We start from the raw sequence: 21,117 nt of genomic DNA on the forward strand, positions 1-21,117 counted from the left end.
TTTGAAATTTGATTTGATACAAATGTACATGTATGTATACCACAGCAGCGGACTTAGAGCCCCTCTTTTTTGCGCCACAAATTTATAAGGCATCAGAAACGATGTGAGTAAAACCTCAGATTTGTCATCCAAAATGGCTGAGTATTTTGACTAATACAACTGTACATGTCCCCTCCTTTTTTGGAAATCCTGAATCCGCCACTGTACCAGGTACATAACTCAACTACAATCAAATTCAAGTTCAATGATTTTGAGAATGTCTAGTTCAATTAAACGTAAGTTCAATTAAAAAGGGCTATTAATCTTTTTGAGCGTTATTTTAGGTGTGTGTGTGTGTGTGTGTGTGTGTGTGTGTGTGGTACATGTGTATGTGGTATGTGTGTGTGTCTGAAAACCTCATTTAAATTGATAGCCGCGTAAGATCGTTTGTTGACTGTCACATCCAGACAAATTTAATAGATTTGAAAAGTTAATTCATAATTCACGTCTTTTTTATTTAACCCCCCCCCCCCCCGTTTACATACTGTCACAAGCCGATGGGAGGGGGTGGGTGTGGCGGGTCAAAAATTGACAAAGGGAGTGGTATCTACATGAACAGGTGAGTGATTACTTCTCATAATGCATAAATTTTAGTGTACCGTTTTGAAAAATATATATGCAGTAGTATAACTTTTTGAAAAATACATTTGCATTAGTATAAGTTTTTGAAAAATAAATATGCATTAGTATAACTTTTTAAAGTATATGAAAAAGTGGAACCTCAAGGATGATATCACATTCTCTGTAATTCGCAAGAAATATAATTCCTGTTTTGTTCATAAGTAGTCTGTCGAGTTTACAATACGCCGTCCGTGTAATAAAATATGACCGTATTCATGCATATTTTTCGATTTTCGTTCCGTTTTTCGTTCCGCGTTTTAACAATATCCCCTAGAGCTGAGCGATGAGTCACGAACAGCATACGCTGTTCTAGTTTTTTAAACAGTATACGCATTGCAGAGGTTCACGTAAGTAGGACGCGATTTTGTTTTTCTCTGAAGGCCTTGAACATGAATTGAGAAATGATAATTGAAATGTCTTATTTTTCAAATTTCAAAAATGTTCTCGATATGTTTTAGCTCACCCGAACAGAAGGCTCAAGTGAGCTTTTCTGATCAAAAATTGTCCGTTGTCTCACTGTCATGATCGTGTGCAGGATTGGACAAAACAAGATGGCAGACGGCAGTTCCAAACAAAGGTAGGCTCCTAAAACTCTTCATTTTACCGACTTATTAGACGACGAATTTATGAATTTAAATAAGTTGATTGGTTGTTGGAATTCTTACTCATGTACACGTACAACTGTAAATTCATTGATCAAAGTTTACGATGTTGCCTCGATAGAACCCGAAGCGGGCGAAGATGTTTCTTTTCATGCATATTAAGAATGATAATTTCGGTAAAATAGACTCTGCTCATATCTTTTGATGAAAATTTGAACCAGTGTATGCGATTTGTTCCTTAAATCGCCTTGGTTAAATAAATATCTTGACTTGAACATTTGCTTATGTGCAGGATTGGACTATGGTCGTTTCTACGATAAACATGCCGGATTGGACCTCGATTTTGGTTCAGGATTGGACCCTTTCTTAAATACATGCATTTTTTTTCTTACAGATCCAGTCAGGAGCGGACTTCCTTAAGCTTAAAAGTTGCAAGAGAATGAAGTGTGTTCTATTTTAGAGGAGCTGACATTTACATGAAAGCTTTCTGATATAGTGCAGATTCAAATTTGTTTAAATCATGACCCTCAGAGGTAGGTTGGGGTCACAACAGGGGATCAAAGTTTTACATAGAATTATATAGGGAAAATCTTTAAAAATCTTCTTCTCAAGAACCAATGAGTCAGAAGAGCTTATATTTACCTGAAAGCTTCCTGACATAGCGAAGATTCAAATTTGTTAAAATCATGGCCCCCGGGGGTGGGTTGGGGCCACAATAGGGTATCAAAATTTTACATAGACATATATAGGGAAAATCTTTAAAAATCTTCTTCTTAAGAACCACTGAGCGAGAAGAGCTAAGATTTACCTGAAAGTTTTCTGACATAGTGCAAATTTAAGTTTTTTAAAATCACGCCCCCAGAGGCAGGTTGGGGCCACAATAGGGGATCGAAGTTTTACATAGAAATATATAGGGAAAATCTTTAAAAATCTTCTTCTCAAGAACCACTGAGCCAGAAGAGCTAAGATTTACCTGAAAGTTTTCTGACATAGTGCAAATTTAAGTTTTTTAAAATCATGGCCCCCAGAGGCAGGTTGGGGCCACAATAGGGGATCGAAGTTTTACATAGAAATATATAGGGACAATCTTTAAAAATCTTCTTCTCAAGAACCACTGAGCCAAAAAAGCTGAGATTTATATGAAAGCTTCCTGATATAGTGCAGATTCAAATTTGTTAAAATCATGGCCCCCGGGGGTGGATTGGGACCACAATAGGGTATCAAAATTTTACATAGAAATATATAGGGAAATTCTTTAAAAATCATCTTCTCAAGAACCACTGAGTTAGAAGAGCTTATATTTACCTGAAAGCTTCCTGACATAGCGAAGATTCAAATTTGTTAAAATCATGGCCCCCGGGGGTGGGTTGGGGCCACAATAGGGTATCAAAATTTTACATAGAAATATATAGGGAAATTCTTTAAAAATCATCTTCTCAAGAACCACTGAGTTAGAAGAGCTTATATTTACCTGAAAGCTTCCTGACATAGCGAAGATTCAAATTTGTTAAAATCATGGCCCCCGGGGGTGGGTTGGGGCCACAATAGGGTATCAAAATTTTACATAGAAATATATAGGGAAAATCTTTAAAAATCTTCTTCTCAAGAACCACTGAGCCAAAAAAGCTGAGATTTATATGAAAGCTTTCTGATATAGTGCAGATTCAAATTTGTTAAAATCATGGCCCCCGGGGGTGGATTGGGACCACAATAGGGGATCAAAATTTTACATAGAAATATATAGGGACAATCTTTAAAAATCTTCTTCTTAAGAACCACTGAGCCAGAAGAGCTAAGATTTACCTGAAAGTTTTCTGACATAGTGCAAATTTAAGTTTTTTAAAATCAAGGCCCCCAGAGGCAGGTTGGTGCCACAATAGGGGATCGAAGTTTTACATAGAAATATATAGGGAAAATCTTTAAAAATCTTCTTCTCAAGAACCACTGAGCCAAAAAAGCTGAGATTTATATGAAATCTTTCTGACATAGTGCAGATTTAAATTTGTTAAAATCATGGCCCCCGGAGGTGGGTTGGGGCCACAATAGGGTATCAAAATTTTACATAGAAATATATAGGGAAATTCTTTAAAAATCATCTTCTCAAGAACCACTGAGTTAGAAGAGCTTATATTTACCTGAAAGCTTCCTGACATAGCGAAGATTCAAATTTGTTAAAATCATGGCCCCCGGGGGTGGATTGGGACCACAATAGGGGATCAAAATTTTACATAGAAATATATAGGGACAATCTTTAAAAATCTTCTTCTTAAGAACCACTGAGCCAGAAGAGCTAAGATTTACCTGAAAGTTTTCTGACATAGTGCAAATTTAAGTTTTTTAAAATCAAGGCCCCCAGAGGCAGGTTGGGGTCACAATAGGGGATCGAAGTTTTACATAGAAATATATAGGGAAAATCTTTAAAAATCTTCTTCTCAAGAACCACTGAGCCAAAAAAGCTGAGATTTATATGAAATCTTTCTGACATAGTGCAGATTTAAATTTGTTAAAATCATGGCCCCCGGAGGTGGGTTGGGGCCACAATAGGGTATCAAAATTTTACATAGAAATATTTAGGGAAATTCTTTAAAAATCATCTTCTCAAGAACCACTGAGTTAGAAGAGCTTATATTTACCTGAAAGCTTCCTGACATAGCGAAGATTCAAATTTGTTAAAATCATGGCCCCCAGGGGTGGGTTGGGGCCACAATAGGGTATCAAAATTTTACATAGAAATATATAGGGAAATTCTTTAAAAATCATCTTCTCAAGAACCACTGAGTTAGAAGAGCTTATATTTACCTGAAAGCTTCCTGACATAGCGAAGATTCAAATTTGTTAAAATCATGGCCCCCGGGGGTGGGTTGGGGCCACAATAGGGTATCAAAATTTTACATAGAAATATATAGGGAAAATCTTTAAAAATCTTCTTCTCAAGAACCACTGAGCCAAAAAAGCTGAGATTTATATGAAAGCTTTCTGATATAGTGCAGATTCAAATTTGTTAAAATCATGGCCCCCGGGGGTGGATTGGGACCACAATAGGGTATCAAAATTTTACATAGAAATATATAGGGACAATCTTTAAAAATCTTCTTCTTAAGAACCACTGAGCCAGAAGAGCTAAAATTTACCTGAAAGTTTTCTGACATAGTGCAGATTTAAGTTTTTTAAAATCATGGCCCCCAGAGGCAGGTTGGTGCCACAATAGGGGATCGAAGTTTTACATAGAAATATATAGGGAAAATCTTTAAAAATCTTCTTCTCAAGAACCACTGAGCCAAAAAAGCTGAGATTTATATGAAAGCTTCCTGATATAGTGCAGATTCAAATTTGTTAAAATCATGGCCCCCGGGGGTGGATTGGGACCACAATAGGGTATCAAAATTTTACATAGAAATATATAGGGACAATCTTTAAAAATCTTCTTCTTAAGAACCACTGAGCCAGAAGAGCTAAAATTTACCTGAAAGTTTTCTGACATAGTGCAGATTTAAGTTTTTTAAAATCATGGCCCCCAGAGGCAGGTTGGGGCCACAATAGGGGATCGAAGTTTTACATAGAAATATATAGGGAACATCTTTAAAAATCTTCTTCTCAAGAACCACTGAGCCAAAAAAGCTGAGATTTATGTGAAAGCTCCCTGATATAGTGCAGATTCAAATTTGTTAAAATCATGGCCCCCGGGGGTGGGTTGGGGCCACAATAGGGTATCAAAATTTTACATAGAAATATATAGGGAAAATCTTTAAAAATCTTCTTCTTAAGAACCACTGAGCCAGAAGAGCTAAAATTTACCTGAAAGTTTTCTGACATAGTGCAGATTTAAGTTTTTTAAAATCATGGCCCCAGAGGCAGGTTGGTGCCACAATAGGGGATCGAAGTTTTACATAGAAATATATAGGGAAAATCTTTAAAAATCATCTTCTCAAGAACCACTGAGTTAGAAGAGCTAAGATTTACATGACAGCTTCCTGACATAGTGCAGATTCAAGTTTGTTAAAATTATGGCCCTCGGGGGTGGGTTGGGGCCACTATAGGGGATCAAAGTTTTACATAGAAATATATAGGGAAAATCTTTAAAAATCTTCTTCTCAAGAACTATGGGGCCAAAGAAGTTGACATTTACATGAAAGCTTTCTGACATAGTGCAGATTCAAGTTTGTAAAAATAATGGCCTCCAGTGGTAGGTTGGGGCCACAATAGGGACTAAGGTTTTACATGCAAATATATAATATGGAAAGTCTTCAGATATGGGCCAAGGTGACTCAGGTGAGCGATGTGGCCCATGGGCCTCTTGTTACCGTTACATTGTACGCTGAACTATTTTCTGGTTTTTGTTTTATTTTCCGTTAATATTTCCTCCGAAATGTAGCATGCTATTGATATCAAAGTGAAATTTCGTACTTTATTTTATGAAAAAGAATGTTTCAAATGCAGAAGTCATTTTCATTGTCATAATAAAACAATTGCTCTAATCCTAAGATGAAAGTAAATGACGATTTGATCGGTACATCTCTCGAGAATTTATGCAATCGGCAACGGCGTAATAATCGATCGTACAACCCACCATCAAGAAAGACATGCGATCGTACAACGATAAGAACAATTTATTGTCAAAACAACAGAATGCTTGTTAATGCATGTTGTTACACAATCGTCCACGTGAGAACTGGAGTTGTGGCTGGTGATTGTTATAATTTTGTTCAAGGTCGACATGCAGCTGTGACGTACAGCTATATATTAAACGAAATCCGCCTTAACAACAGGTATTTCTGTGTCAATATACTAATTTGATTGGCCATTTTGTCAGTTTTTCCCAATCTGCAATCCTCAGATTATTTCGCTACGAGCTACGCGATAATGTGCGAGTGTTTTAAGCATACAATCACGGCTATGACAGTGTGAACGGAGATAATACTTGCTATTCACGCCGCGGCCATTTTGAAACGAAATCGACGCTCTCAGCGCATACCGGTGTCTAGGGACGCTTAATCATCATGGAAGCCGATCGGATAATGAATGTGAAAGTAGATCTAAAAGAATGGAGTAAAAATCTTAGACTTTTGCCACCAATTTCACAAGACATGATCGATAGTTGGGCAGATAACATTGCTAGAATTCCTAGGGCAAAGCAGAGAAAGGGTTATTAAAATTTTATTGAGGGATACATACACGACGTAGAAGGTATGTGAAACATAGCAATTAGTATCTCTGTTAGCTAATTGAGAATACTGGTATGATTCATGTTAATATAACTGTTTGTTAGAAATCATTTTGAATTATAAACAAATGCATTTTTAATGATAAGTTCGCGTCATAAATACCAATAATCATGATTCATGACAATTGTATGCTTTTGATATGAACATTTGGGTCAAAAATATCGATAGTATGAATTCGCCATCTGATTTTTTCACCGCTTTCATGTTATGATGTTTGTGGGAATTATACCCCAAGTAAAAAATATCGAATTTGAAATATAGTCCAGAATGTTGGAAAGATGATGTTGATAAGATCCAAAGCATATCCTTCAATGAAGAAAAATGATGCACCCTATGCTCAAATGGTTTGATGATGATGAAGTTGTGTTTATGATTTTCAGTGTATGGTTTGTTTGAATTTACTTAGTATAGTAAAGTTTATATATATACATGAAGTTTATAAATGGATACAGAAAAATTAAACAATTAAATGGTATTAAAATCTGATAAAATTTTCAACTAATTCAAGTTGAATTAAGTTTCTTTTGTTTGATGAAATGAATTGTGTTAAACATTATTTTGTTATCAAAGATAAGTTTTGAAAGTTAAGTGCATGGTGGTTGTAAACATTGAAATATATTTCAGTAGACAACAATATATTGCTGAAAATGTAAATCAACAATTTTCAAACATGTAATTCACAACTGAATTTTCTTTTTGAATGTCACAAAGAGAATGCTGAATTATTTATTTGATTTTATCAAAACATTGAAAGGCAATATCCCTGTGACATACATGCATGTACATGTATATATTGATAGTGAATTTAATACTAATCTTCAATACCTTCAATTAAATCACTCATGTAATGTGTGATCAAAGATAGTGTTCAATAGTTAGAATACCATATTTTGACATATGATTACATCAAGATAAAGATATCAAGTGTCATGCAGTAGTGGCCGGCTACACGTTTACAAATATTTCAGGTGAAGATATCATTAGACACTTCCTCGTGCTCAATTGTTGGTTCAGAATGTGAAAGCAGGGAGTGGTCACTGCAGTCACTCAATAGGTCTCCTTTACCAAGTTTCTCACTAACAAAACATTGGTCTAACAGGTATATATAACTCTTCAATGTCAATGAAATGTATGTAGCAGTTTTTAAATAACTAAAATGTCAGTTATGCCAAGGTACTTGATATTTTGTATCATACTATCCATGGAACTTTTATGTACCGGTATAATGCTTTTACAGCTGTTCATCCTGTGCAGAGCAAACTTGACATATCCCAAGTAGGGTGGAAGGATTGGCACCTAAATGTGTAGACACTCTTAAAATCAGCAAAGTGAAGCCACAGCGAGGCCCATCCAAAAGGAAAAAGCGCATTACAGAAGGAATATTGCCTAATGTTTACTGCCCAGTTGAGAATTTTATCCCATCCCATAACTTGAATGCGATTAAAAGTGATGTTCAGGTAATTTGTTTTAAAAATAAAATCGAGTTCTAAATTTAAATTAGTGTTGAAGTAAAGTTTACACCTTCTCTATATCCCTTCTAAAATACCAGTTTTTACAAGTACAGGAAGTAATCTTAATAGTATAATTTGGAAATTATAAATTCTATTACATGTAAAATAATACCAACAGTAATTGATAATTTTACCCTCCTAGATCCTCAACATCCTGCTTTCAACGCCACCACCAAAGGTAGATTCATCATTTGGCCCTGTTCCTTTTGGGTGTCCCTTGTCGTACCAACAGAAATTGAATACAACCCTCACGGACATAGTAAATCATCCAGACGTAGTGTTTCCTAAATTTACGTTACCAATATTACAACCTTCATATCAAACAGTTTTACCAGAAAATCAATTCAACAAATTTATGGGTTTGCAAATTGATGAGTCCACCAGTTATGAAGTTGAGGAGCAAACACGACTTCAAAGTCACAAGAAAGTATGGCATGATGTTAGAACAAAACCGGCAGATTAACATCTTTTGTCTTCAAGGATGTATGTTCCCATAAGTCAGACTTTCATGCATTAGCCTTGAGACTTTTAAAGTCAAAGAACATAAAAACATAATGACTGCCCAAATGAAATTTGGGATTGTGAATGAGCCTGCAGCAACAAGGGCATACAGTGAAATAACTGGAAACAGTGTTTATCTCTGTGGCTTTGTGAAAAATCCGAGTGCTCCACAACTTGGTACTTCACTTGATAGGAAAGTGTTTAAGCCAAATGCAGTCCCTCCGTATGGACTTCTAGAAATAAAATGTCCAAGTAAGGATTCATTTACTGAATGCGTTCCTGGTACAGAACAAGACCAATCAGTCCTATAAATTGAAGAACAGTCATTGCTATTACTTTCAAATCATGGGCCAAAATGGCACCTACTGGATTAAAGTGGTGTGACTTTTTTGTCAAGTGCAGACAAGATTTCCACATGGAAAGAATTACATTTGGCCAGGAGCAATGGATTTCCATGCAGTCTACTCTGGGCAAATTTTACTTTGAAGAAGTACTCCCACAAATATGCAATAGAATGTAAACACTGTTACTAGTTTGCAATTAGGTTTATGTCATCTTCAATGTCAATACATGTGACAATTAAATGTAAACATTTATTCATGTACAATCATTGAAAAGCATATATACCTCTACAAGTTTACCAAGACAATTATATTGCTATTTCTGATAACACTGTACAAGTTTGGGGACATATTGTATAGTGCTTCATATTTTAAAATGCACATGTATGTTTATCGTAGTCGTACCTTGTGAAGCTATTCTTAAAAATCTGAGTAATGAACATTGAAAGCTGACCTGACAAAATTGGTATTAATATCCTTGCAAACAATTATGAATTATCATTCATTAATAATGTTTTGAAATTATTAAGAATGTTAATTGAAGAAGCCTGGACAAAATTAAAACAAAAAATGGTTTTAAAAAAAATATTCCATAGTTGTTTTCATTTTGAAGGTGAATAACAGATATTTACTCCAGAGTAACAATACATGCTGATGAAATTAACAATGATGATAGTCATATAATGCAGACGGTTTTGTAATGCACTGTCATTGCATTGGTAACTTCCAATTCATGTTATGTTCAAAACTGAAGCACAATTGGTGGATAACATTTTTTCTACATATACAACAAATTGGTGTTTGAATAGAAACTCTCAAAATAAAAAGTTGGTCATTATACAGTACAAGCTACTTGTAAATGCACTACACAGTGTGTATTAAAAGTCAATAGTATGAGTACATGAATTAAAAGTACCAAATAAAAATAACAACATGTATTAGGCTTAAGAAAAAAAGTGTTTGTTTACGATTACCCGACCGTCCCTACATGTTTTTCTGCCTACCCTGTTTATATTGGTAAAATTCATTGAGCAAACATAACATCTGTTTTTGCCAATTCATGGTCATACTTTTAAAAAGAATATTGTAAATTCGCCATAGGAGAAATTAAAAGAAACATGCGACATTCTTGAAGATCCCAGTGACAAAAACGCGTCCGAAATCCATCAAGGTAAACAGATCGAGGGCAATGGGAATCGTTTTTACATCGCATTCCACTAAGGTATCATCTGTAAAGCAGGTAAATCAAGCCCTTAGAGATATTTTCAGGATCCCCAAAGTATCCTGATTTAATTATTCACAAATTAGTGGTTAGACATAATGTGAATTTATTATTGAACAATAAGTATTACGTCGTTATATCTAAATTATTATTAGCTATTAATTATATCTGGCGATCTGGTTTACCAGATTTTTTTTGTAAGTACTATACAGATTATTATTATCATATCTGACGATCTGGTATCCCGGATCCTTTTTTTGCCAACTGGGTATGGTTTTAGCAATTTACACTGCGCCATCTATTTCCGGTTACTATCTAGCAGTTTACGGTATGAAAACAAAAATTGTTTCAATTTTAGCATTACAGTGCACTATTTATAGGATTAAATGATACCACGCTCGATGTGTCTAGAGTAGATGGCAGAGTTATGTGTTTTCTTGGATCCTGCTAATAAAGTTTTAAATCTATCTCGCAAACTACTTAACAAGATCATACAACATTTATTAGATTTAGACTATTACCATTTACGTTAAAAAAACATGTTCGTTTCTTTGAGCTTTGAAAACCCATGAAAATACACAGATCTGCTACTCTAAAGATAATTCTATGGTCATTATAACGATCTAGTTCGTCAATACAACCTCGCATTGGGTCAAATGCTGTCTGACGTGTTTCATACCGATTGTTAAGCCGTTCTTGGCACACTGATTTTGACTGCAGATAACTCCGTTTACCTGATCAGGATATAGGGCTCACGGCGGGTGTGACCGGTCAACAGGGGATGCTTACTCCTCCTAGGCACCTGATCCCACCTCTGGTGTGTTCAGGGGTCCCTGTTTTGTATTGCTTATAGGAGTTATGAGATTGATCACTGTTCTTTATCTTCACCTTGCATTAATACACAACCTTTTATTAGGAAAAGATGTTTATTATAAAAACTATGGAAACTTTTTTTTAAAAACCCAGTGCCATGTTCCTATGACTATTCACTGGCACTGAATCAGTTGTTCCTGTCAAAAGTATCTACATTATTTTCTCTCGCCTTTCTATTCTTCTTTCCCTCTTTTCGTTTCTTATGATGAATGTTGTAAATTTTTACATTACTGATTATGGATAAAACACTCAAAAATTATCATGAATATCTAGAACAAATTTAACTGTAAATTGTCAGGATCTAAGTGACTATAAGAAACGCAGAGATGTTCTGAATTATTTTCGCAAAATAAACTTTCAATATTTATTTCCTGCAAGACAGCCATTTTACAAAAGATGAAGAGAGAATTATACTTTCACAGTGGGGATATAAAGGAATATTCAATTCATACCAATCAAACTCCCGGGGTGTAGCAATCCTATTCAAAAATAATTTTGAATTTCAAATAAAAAACACAGTGATAAACAATGAAGGAAACTTCATAAATGCAGAAATCATAATTGATGAGAAACAATTAATTTACATTAATAAATGTCTATGGCCCAAATGCGGATCAACCCCAATTCTACTGTAACCTATTTAAAAAACTAGAACCATTATCGAATGATCAGAACATCATTATAGCAGTAGACTTCAACTTAGTGATGGATAAAAAAATTAGATACAATGAACTACAATTCTTAAACAACCCCAAAGTCCGTATGGAACTTATCCATCTTATGGAGAATCAAAATTTATGCGACATTTTTCGTGTCTTAAATCCTGACGAATTGAAATACACTTGGAGAAAAAGAAATCCCATTAAGCAAGCCAGACTTGACTTTTTCCTCATATCGGAATCTTTAACTCCTTTTATACATGCAGTTGACCATGGAAACAGTTACAGATCTGATCACACTCCAGTAGTCTTGACCTTAAAATTAACAGACTTTAAACACGGAAAGGGATTGTGGAAATTTGACAACTCCCCTTTAAAAGATATAGAATATGTAAATTCAGTAAAATCCAAAATTAAGGAAACAAAAATGCAATATGCGGCCCTTTTTTACCAATTGGAAAATGTAAATGAGGTGAATAATGCTGAAATAGAATTTCAGATCCCCGACCACTTATTTTTAAACACACTATTAATGAATATTAGAGGAAAAACAATCTCTTATAGTACATATAAGAAGAAAATAAAACCAAAAAGAAACACAAACTAATTTAGAAAATGAAATAAAACTTTTGGAAGAAAATTTTAATGAAGAATCCTTGAAAGTTTTAGAGGAAAACCAAAACATCTGGAAGAAATTGGAGCTCAAACACTAAAAGGTTGAGCTTTGAGACCCTAAAAAAGAACGTAATTAGTTGATTATATGTTGAAAAATTTAATTTACTGAAAAATTGTAAGTACAACGAATTTAACAAATGTTTGAAAATGCCTTACAAAAAATTGAACATTCATCATAAGCTATGAAAAGTCCTGTTTCTCTCTATGTGTTACATCTCTTTAAAATACTTTGAAACTTTTATCTCTAACCTGTCTTCTTTTCTTCTATAAAAAACCCACTCAAAACTTTGATATATATATGAATATAAATATATTTTAATATTATGAATCATTTATATAACTTAAAATAATCTATTATGGGTGTATATGTATACATGTATATGTATTTATATCTGCATGTACATGTGTGTGTATATGTATGTATATGTTATTGTTTGCTTTTATATAAATATTTTAAAGAAAATTTTAATAGTATGAGTACATGAATTAAAGGTACAAAAAAAAACACCCAACAACAACATGTATTAGGCTTAAGAAAAAAAAATGTTTGTTTACGATTACCCGACCGTCCATGCATGTTTTTCTGCCGACCCTGTTAATATTTGTAAAATTCATTGAACAAACATAACATCTGTTTTTGCCAATTTATGGTCATAATTTAAAAAAGAATATTGTAAATTCTTCATACAGAAATTAAAAGAAACATGTTACACCTTAATGAAACAGTCTTTAGTAGATTACATGATTTCTTGAAAATAACAATATATTCCAAAATTTAAGAAAAAGTCCGACTTTAGTGCCAACCCTATATTCAGCATGTAATAGTAAACAAACACATGTTTTTCCGTAGGCTAAAAAACAAAGCACCAGTACATGGCAACTTAAAATAAGGGTCCCCTGAAATTTGTGAGAATGACAAACAGTCCATATTTGGTTTATTGATGGTGCTAAGTTCAAAGGGATTACTCCATCAAAGATATGGCACTCCTTTACCCTACGGATAACTCTTTCTACATGAATCCTAAGGCGCGCAATTTGACGTGTTGTAGCGACTTCCTTCTTGAAAAACTTGCCTTTGGGTCCTAAACAGGGGGACTAACTAGGCTAGAATGTTTTACTTCAAGCAGGTCAGATATCAAGAAACTTAAATTCATCATTTGCTTCAAGTAGATCAACTATTCCAGATCTAGCTGCGGAAATCCCTCCAGTATATAAGGAACTAATAAACGATACAGCTCCATTGGGTGTAATACCAACAAGACCATTAAAAGTGGTATGGCTTTTGTAGTTTGAGTATGTATTAGAGTTGAGGACGTTTGATCTAGGAGTCTGAACTTTTATATCTATACAGTCTAATATCACTCTTGTGGAGGGATATGTTTTCTAAATCATTCTGGCATATTTTCATTGACAACACTTTTCGATGGCCATATTGGCAAACTTCCAAACATAGCATGGGCCATGTGATAAGAATTCTGCTTACTGATGTCTGTGACCTAACTGCCAGATCTTCTCTGGATTGCCTTGTCTTACACGACAAAGGAAGAGGAAGAATTCATCAATCAAAGAGATAAGATGGATTTCTGAACTAAAGACAGTCTTTGTTACTTTCTCTAAATCTGCTCCCTGTCTCTGAATTTGAGTTCATCTGATCATTGTTGAAGCTGTCGGCATAAGCGCATCGTAAACAGCTTTCCAAGTTTCATAATTCTTAAATCCTGTGTAGAAATTTATCATGTTAGCATCCTTACTAAACCTTTCTAAGCCAAACCGTGCTTCCTTCAAGGACACATATCGTGTTTTCAAAGTATACAAAATTATATGCATTTTGTCTTCCTTATGCTTATAGAAATTAATTGTAATAGTTCGTTCGCTGAAGTATTGCGATAATTAGCCACAATACGGACTTAAATCTAAGCCCCGATTTCAAAAAGCCTAGTTAATTAGATAGGTAGTCACGTGGTACAGTGACGTCATATGCGACCTTCGTCGATCAACTTGTTGTAAAAGTAGTGTTAGATATTTTGAAAAACTCGGGTTTTAGGGGCCTAATAAATTTACCATGGATAACATTTATTTCGATGTTAACAAATTTCCCGAGTCTTATATCTTTTAGCCACCAGTGCATACAAATAGCGGCCCAAATGTAGCGAGGAAAGCGAGTATGAAATCTGCGAGTAAATAATGTTTACATGGGATCACTGTCTAAACACAGGCACCTAAATGTATTTATATATAGAGGGGGTAGGATTTTTCGATCTTTGGCTTTATTTAGCGACTTATTGACAGAAATTCAGGTGCCTGTGGTCTAAACAGAATATGGTAATATGTCATTTCTGTAAACAACTGTAATTAGCGTTGTTGCTTTTTGAAAATAAACAGTGCAATTATTATTAAATTTATTTTGGAGAAGTTAGATAGATCTAAATTATGATACGATTATGTATCATTGACAACTAGGCCTACTGTCACGGGTGCATTTCGAAAAAAAAAAAAAATAATGAAAATTATCAAACTTATGGTGAAAATCCCAATACCTTTAAATTATTTTATTCAAGCAATTTTATTAATCATTTTTTTTTTTTTTGTTATCTACACGTTGTTACTTAGGAAGTGGGAGCGCGGCGTGCTAGTACGTTGTTGTAAACACGTACGTGTTCCTTTAAAAAAAATGAAAGCATTATAATTCAATTCAAAGTTGGAAAATATCATATTTTATTATTTATAATTGAAAGTTCAATTATCTTTCATCTTCAAATTTCTTTTTTAAAACTACCAGTTGGTAGACACTGCTAGCGAAGTTCTGCCTATATGGTGTTACAAGGTGAAGGTCAGTTGGTGCGAGTGTGTATTGAATTTGAGAGCAGAACGGAAAGCATAAGCCGTAGGCCTATATGTAACAGTGGGTAGCTTCGATAGAACCATTTTCTCGCAGTTTATCTACGTCTTTGTCCAAGTGCTTGTTTAAAAAAGTACAGGGACAAATTCTACTGGGTTTTTTATGGCAAAGTCGTTGTGCCGACAAAAAATATTCACGTCTTGTCCCTCATACCTTCCTTCGAAAATTGAAAAAAACAATCCAAAGCCTCTCTACTGACAGCAAGTACACCCTTAAACGGCACAAAACACCCTAATGCAGTGTTATTTACAAGCCGTTAATGTGATAATTGTTTGTTTGTCAATTAAATCTAATCTGTTTATGAAATGGCTAACAACTGTTTTGAAATCTTCTCGCTCGAGGTCGCATATGACGTCACAGATAATGGCGCGTAAAATATCGAAGAAAATATGCATATCGCAAGATTTGAATTTCATCGCTTTCAAACTCGAAAACTACGCAAACTGTTTCATTTAAAACACATGTAAAGTAGTTTTAGGCATGAAATGAATTAATTTTGCTGAAAAAATTAAAAAGTTTAAAAACATGCGATGTGTCCTTTCAGGGCAGCATTCTCTTCCTCAAGGCGTTTTACTTCTGCTTGAGCAGATTCAAGTTTTGAAGAGTCTGACTGTTGTGGCACAACATAGGGATGATCATATGTTGCTGTGGTTGGAACATGCACACATAAACTTTAAACAACTTCTGATGATGGTGACTGAAATTCATCAGTATTAGCTTTGTCTGATTTGGTTCTGAAATATCAAAGAAGGCATTGCAGTCAAAAAATCATGTATTATACATCAATACAGATAATGATATATAACAGAAATTCCAGATCATCTCTCTCTCTCTCTCTCTCTCTCTCTCTCTCTCTCTCTCTCTCTCTCTCTCTCTCATTGTTTTCATCTCTGATGTTAGAGAGTATAAAATAATTTCATTAAAATTTATGAATATAAGGCAGATGGGATAGAAACATAAGTTTTAACATACACTGTATTTAACTGCTATGTAATAAGTTATACAATTATAAGACTCTGGTCTACAAATAAAACAAGAGGCTCCTGGGCCACGTCATTCACCCGAGTCACCTTGGCCCATATTCAAAGACCATCTATATATTCCTATGTAAAACTATGATCCTTATTGTGGCTCCAACCCAGCATTGATTTTTAGAAACTTGAATCTGCACTATGCTAGGAAGCTTACATGTAAATGTAAACTTTTCTGGCCCAGTGGTTCTTGAGAATAAGATTTTCCCCTATATAATGTATGTAAAAGTTTGATCCCTTATTGTATAGGTAATGCTGACTGTTGAAACCCCTGTAACATCAACTTGTTTGTCAGTAGCCTGTCTCGATTTAAAAACTGATCATACGCAGAACAAGCTCTTGCTCTTGCGTATCGAATCAGTTGAGAAACATGAGAAACACGCATAGCTCTTATCCTGGACGAATTTGACTCCACTTTTTCGGCACACTGTTTTTCCTTATAATAGCGCTAAAACCTCATTGTTATTTCGGATTTCAAACATTTCGGTTGAGTATCACTGAAGAGACATTATTTGTCGAAATGCGCATCTGGTGCATCAAAATTGGTACCGTCTAAGTTTTGCATTATGACCCCTGGGTCGAGGCCTCTGCTGGTGGACTGTTAGTCCCCGAGGGTCTCTACAGCCCAGTAGCTAAATACTTCGTTACTAGTTTGAAAGTACATTTAATTGCTGTTTCAAAATTTAGATATGCATTTCAAAATTAAGGATTATCTCCCTCACGCATAGCTCTTATCCTGGACGAATTTGACTCAACTTTTTTGGCACACTGTTTTTCCCTATAATAGCTCTAAAACTCCATTGTTATTTCGGATTTCAAACATTTCGGTTGAGCATCACTGAAGAGACACTATTTGTCGAAATGCGCATCTGGTGTATCAAAATTGGTACCGTATAAGTTTTGCATGAACATCATATACAGGTGATCATGGAATATTTCTACCTAAATATGAGAAAGTTGACAATGGAGAAGCTGAAATTATGATATGGAGGACTGTATGGTGCCTATTTCGAGTTCACAGGGATATATCAAATCGACATATGAATGAAAAGGATCATTGTTAATAAAACGTCGGTGATATATCTATCGAGTTCTGTACAGTATGGTTAAGGCAATTTTGGATATGTTGAAATATGTAATTTCTCTAAAGGTATCTGTTTTTGGTGTCACATTGTTTTAATCTGTCACGTGAATCGTTAGTTTTGCATTTTGAAATTCTTGTAATCAATCGTCCCCGCAGATAACAAAATTAAAGAAAAAAAGAAGAAGAAAACCCCGTGTTTCTGGTAAATCTGGGTAATAAACAGGAACAGTTCTCCCATGCATTCGTTTTTATTATTTGTTGTGCAGTAGGAGCTAATTCTAATTAGACTGTTCCTCCACGAACATCAAGTGAACCAATCTTTCATTGTGACGTCATGTGATGTGCAGTTCAGATAGAGGTTTCTCTGTATAGCACATTTCGTGTATAACCCCCCCCCCCCGAGAAACGTTGATTACGTATGTCTTTTATTCGAACAGTTGATATTACATTTCTGTATTTTAACTGGAATTGGATCACACAAGTTAAATAGTAAAGCGAAAAGTTAGGGCATGAAGTAGGAGAATGAATGAATCATACGGAATCTATTTCATATAAATGTAGACAAACCGTGGAATTACGTTTTCTTAACCTTTAACACCTCTTACCTAAACTAAAGTACTGGGGGTAATATTACCATAGCTACATAAATTGACAAATATGAAAATCAAGTTTTCTTTTCAATTCTCTGCGCACAATGTGTTATGTATTCATGTTTTAAAGATATTATAACCATAGAATTCACATTTAAAAGGAAGGGCTATCATTTTCTCTTTTGTGTTATGTACAAAATGTTTCATATGACATTACCGTCTGTGAGATGATGCACTTAATTGGTCTCAAATTGCACCGGTTATAGAGGTAAAATAATGTGGTTCCCCTGGCTACTAGTATGCAAACAGAAAATCATGTTTGGAAATTATAATGCAAAGTTAACCCAATTTTTGATGCTCTATGAATTTGATACTTTTGTGTTGCATACAAACTATAACTGAATCGCTATTGATAATTTGCAAGTCATCTTTTTTTAGCTCACCTGAACCGAAGGTTCAAGTGAGCTTTTCTGATCACATTTTGTCCGTCGTCCGTCCGTCCGTCCGTCTGTCCGTCTGTAAACTTTTCACATTTTTGACTTCTTCTCCAGAACCACTGGGCCAATTTCAACCAAATTTGCACAAAGCATCCTTCGGTAAAGGGAATTCTAAATTGTTAAAATAAAGGGCCAGGCCACCTTCCAAGGGGAGATAATCAGGAAAAGGTAAAAATAGAGTATGGTCATTAAAAAATTTTCTTCTCAAGAACCACTGGGCTAGAAAAGCTGAGATTTATATGACAGCTTCCTGATATAGTGCAGATTCTAAAATGTTAAAATCTTGGCCCCGGGGGTTGTATGGGGCCACAATGGGGGATCAAAATTTTACATACAAATATATAGGGAACATCTTTAAAAATCTTCCTCTGAAGAACCACTGAGCCAGAAAAGCTGAGATTTATATAAAAACTGTCTGATATAATGCAGATTCAAGTTTGTTAAAATCATGGCCCCCGGGGGTAGGATGGGGCCACAAGGGGGATCAAAGTTTTACATACAAATATATAGGAAAAATCTTTAAAAATTTTCTTCTCAAGAACCATTGAACCAGAAAAGCTGAGATTTATATGAAAGCTTTCTGACATAATGCAGATTCAAGTTTGTTAAAACATGGCCCCCAGGGGTAGGATGGGGCCAAAATAGGGGTTCAAAGTTTTACATACAAATATATAGAGAAAATCTTTAAAAATCTTCTTCTCAAGAACCACTGAGCCAGAAAAGCTGATATTTACACGAAAGCCTCCTAACATAGTGCAGAGTTAAGTTTGTTCAAATCATGGCCCCCTGTGGTAGGATGGGGCCACAATAGGGGATCAAAAATTTAAATACAAATATATAGGGAAAATCGTTAAAAATCTTCTTCTCAAGAACCACTGAGGCAGAAAAGCTGAGATTTACATGAAAGTTTTCTGACATAGTGCAGATTCAAGTTTCTTCAAATCATGGCCCCGGGAGTCGGATGGGGCCACAAGGGGGAGGATGAAAGTTTTACATACAAATATATAGGGAACATCTCTAAAAAATCTTCCTCTCAAGAACCACTGAGTCAGAAAAGCTGAGATTTATTTAAAAGCTTTCTGATATAATGAAGATTCAAGTTTGTTAAAATCATAGCCCCCGGGGGTCGGATGGGGCCACAATAGGGGTTCAAAGTTTTACATACAAATATATAGAGAAAATCTTTAAAAATCTTCTTCTCAAGAACCACTGAGCCAGAAAAGCTGATATTTACATGAAAGTCTCCTAACATAGTGCAGAGTTCAGTTTGTTCAAATCATGGCCCCCTGTGGTAGGATGGGGCCACAATAGGGGATCAAAGTTTTAAATACAAATATATAGGGAACATCTTTAAAAATCTTCTCAAGAACCACTGAGCCAGAAAAGCTGAGATTTACATGAAAGCTTTCTGACATAGTGCAGATTCAAGTTTGTTCAAATCATGGCCCCTGGGGGTAGGATGGGGCCACAAGGGGAGATCAAAGTTTTACATACAAATATATAGGAAAAATCTTTAAAAATCTTCTCAAGAACCATTGGGCCAAAGAAGTTGACTTTTACATGAAAGCTTTATGACATAGTGTAGATTCAAGTTTGCAAAAACCATGACCTCCAGGGGTAGGTTGGGGTCATAATAGGGACTCCGTTTTTACATGCAAATATATATGGAAAGTCTTCTGATATGGACCAAGGTGACTCAAGGTGAGCGATGTGGCCCATGGGCCTCTTGTTCTGAATCTGACTCCACGAAGTTGAGCTGTCAGTAGGCCTATATGTTGTTTGTCTGCGTCTTGTTGAGTTGAAGATTACATCACGGTTCATTGTGTGATAAATATCCCTATACAATGCTGCAAGCCATCAGTTATAAATTGTGCCTAACTGGAAACTGCTTACGGGTGCCATAACAGGTAAGAACGCATGAGTTATACGTGTATATGGTAATACCTCATATATATACGGAAGCAGCCGATAGGTGCCAGGGTATAGAATTAATATTCATTTAAGGAAGTTAGCTCCTGAGCTTTTGAGTACAACTGCACAGGATGCTACAACTAAGCATTTACTGGTTCAATACTGACCCCATTGGTGCAAATATATTACACATCTATTTCTGAACCCTATCGAGTTGAATTTTTTTTGTGTCAATTCAAATTTTGAAAGGGTTTGACAGGGACTATATTTTGTGGCGGAAGGATTCATTAATCAAAAGTTCTAATTCTGCATGATATTACAGTTTCTGTTTCATCCAATGTATCGTCTATTTTTATACCCCTATACGTGTATTTCAGTTTTATAATTTATGATACAGGTAGTTGAGACTTGAAACTAGTTGAAATGTTGTAATTCAATAACTTGGTGGATATATTTTTCCAAACAGAACACCGATTCTTAAAAACGTTTTAATCAATTTATTCGAGATTTTGTATAAAAATTCAGTATTTTCGCCAATAATTAAAAAATTTGATCTGCAACCCCCACTTTTTAAAGCTGCATTTCAAATTGGAAGACCAGACCTTGAAAATTTTGTAATATTTTAGAAATTGACATTACTCCTAATATGTCCTTTTAAACTCTCAATTTTGATATCATGAAGTTTTTCGTATATCAAGTGCAAAAAGGTCATTATTTATTTCCTTTACTAGTATTGATTTCTTTTTTCATCTGTAGTGCTAGAGGACATGATTATGTATCTATTTTATGTAATGATTGATTTGTGTTGCTTATGTTGTGTTGACACTAACAGAAAAATC

The 21,117-nt window shown here is 34.9% G+C and overlaps 1 protein-coding gene across 9 annotated transcripts in view; it reads left to right on the forward strand.

Moving 5' to 3' along the window:
• The first annotated feature begins 944 nt into the window (after window positions 1-944).
• Window positions 945-21,117, forward strand: part of LOC125666672 (equilibrative nucleobase transporter 1-like) — a 42,263-nt gene continuing 22,090 nt past the window's right edge. For 2 of the 9 annotated variants that reach the window (XM_048899864.2, XM_048899868.2), the window contains exon 1: window positions 19,345-20,274. The gene's annotated coding sequence lies outside the window, so the exon portion shown is untranslated. The other 7 variants (XM_056151789.1, XM_048899867.2, XM_048899865.2 and 4 more) reach the window with 7 other exon arrangements.

This window comes from Ostrea edulis, chromosome 10 (assembly GCF_947568905.1).
Source record: "Ostrea edulis chromosome 10, xbOstEdul1.1, whole genome shotgun sequence".
Lineage (NCBI taxonomy): Eukaryota > Metazoa > Mollusca > Bivalvia > Ostreida > Ostreidae > Ostrea > Ostrea edulis.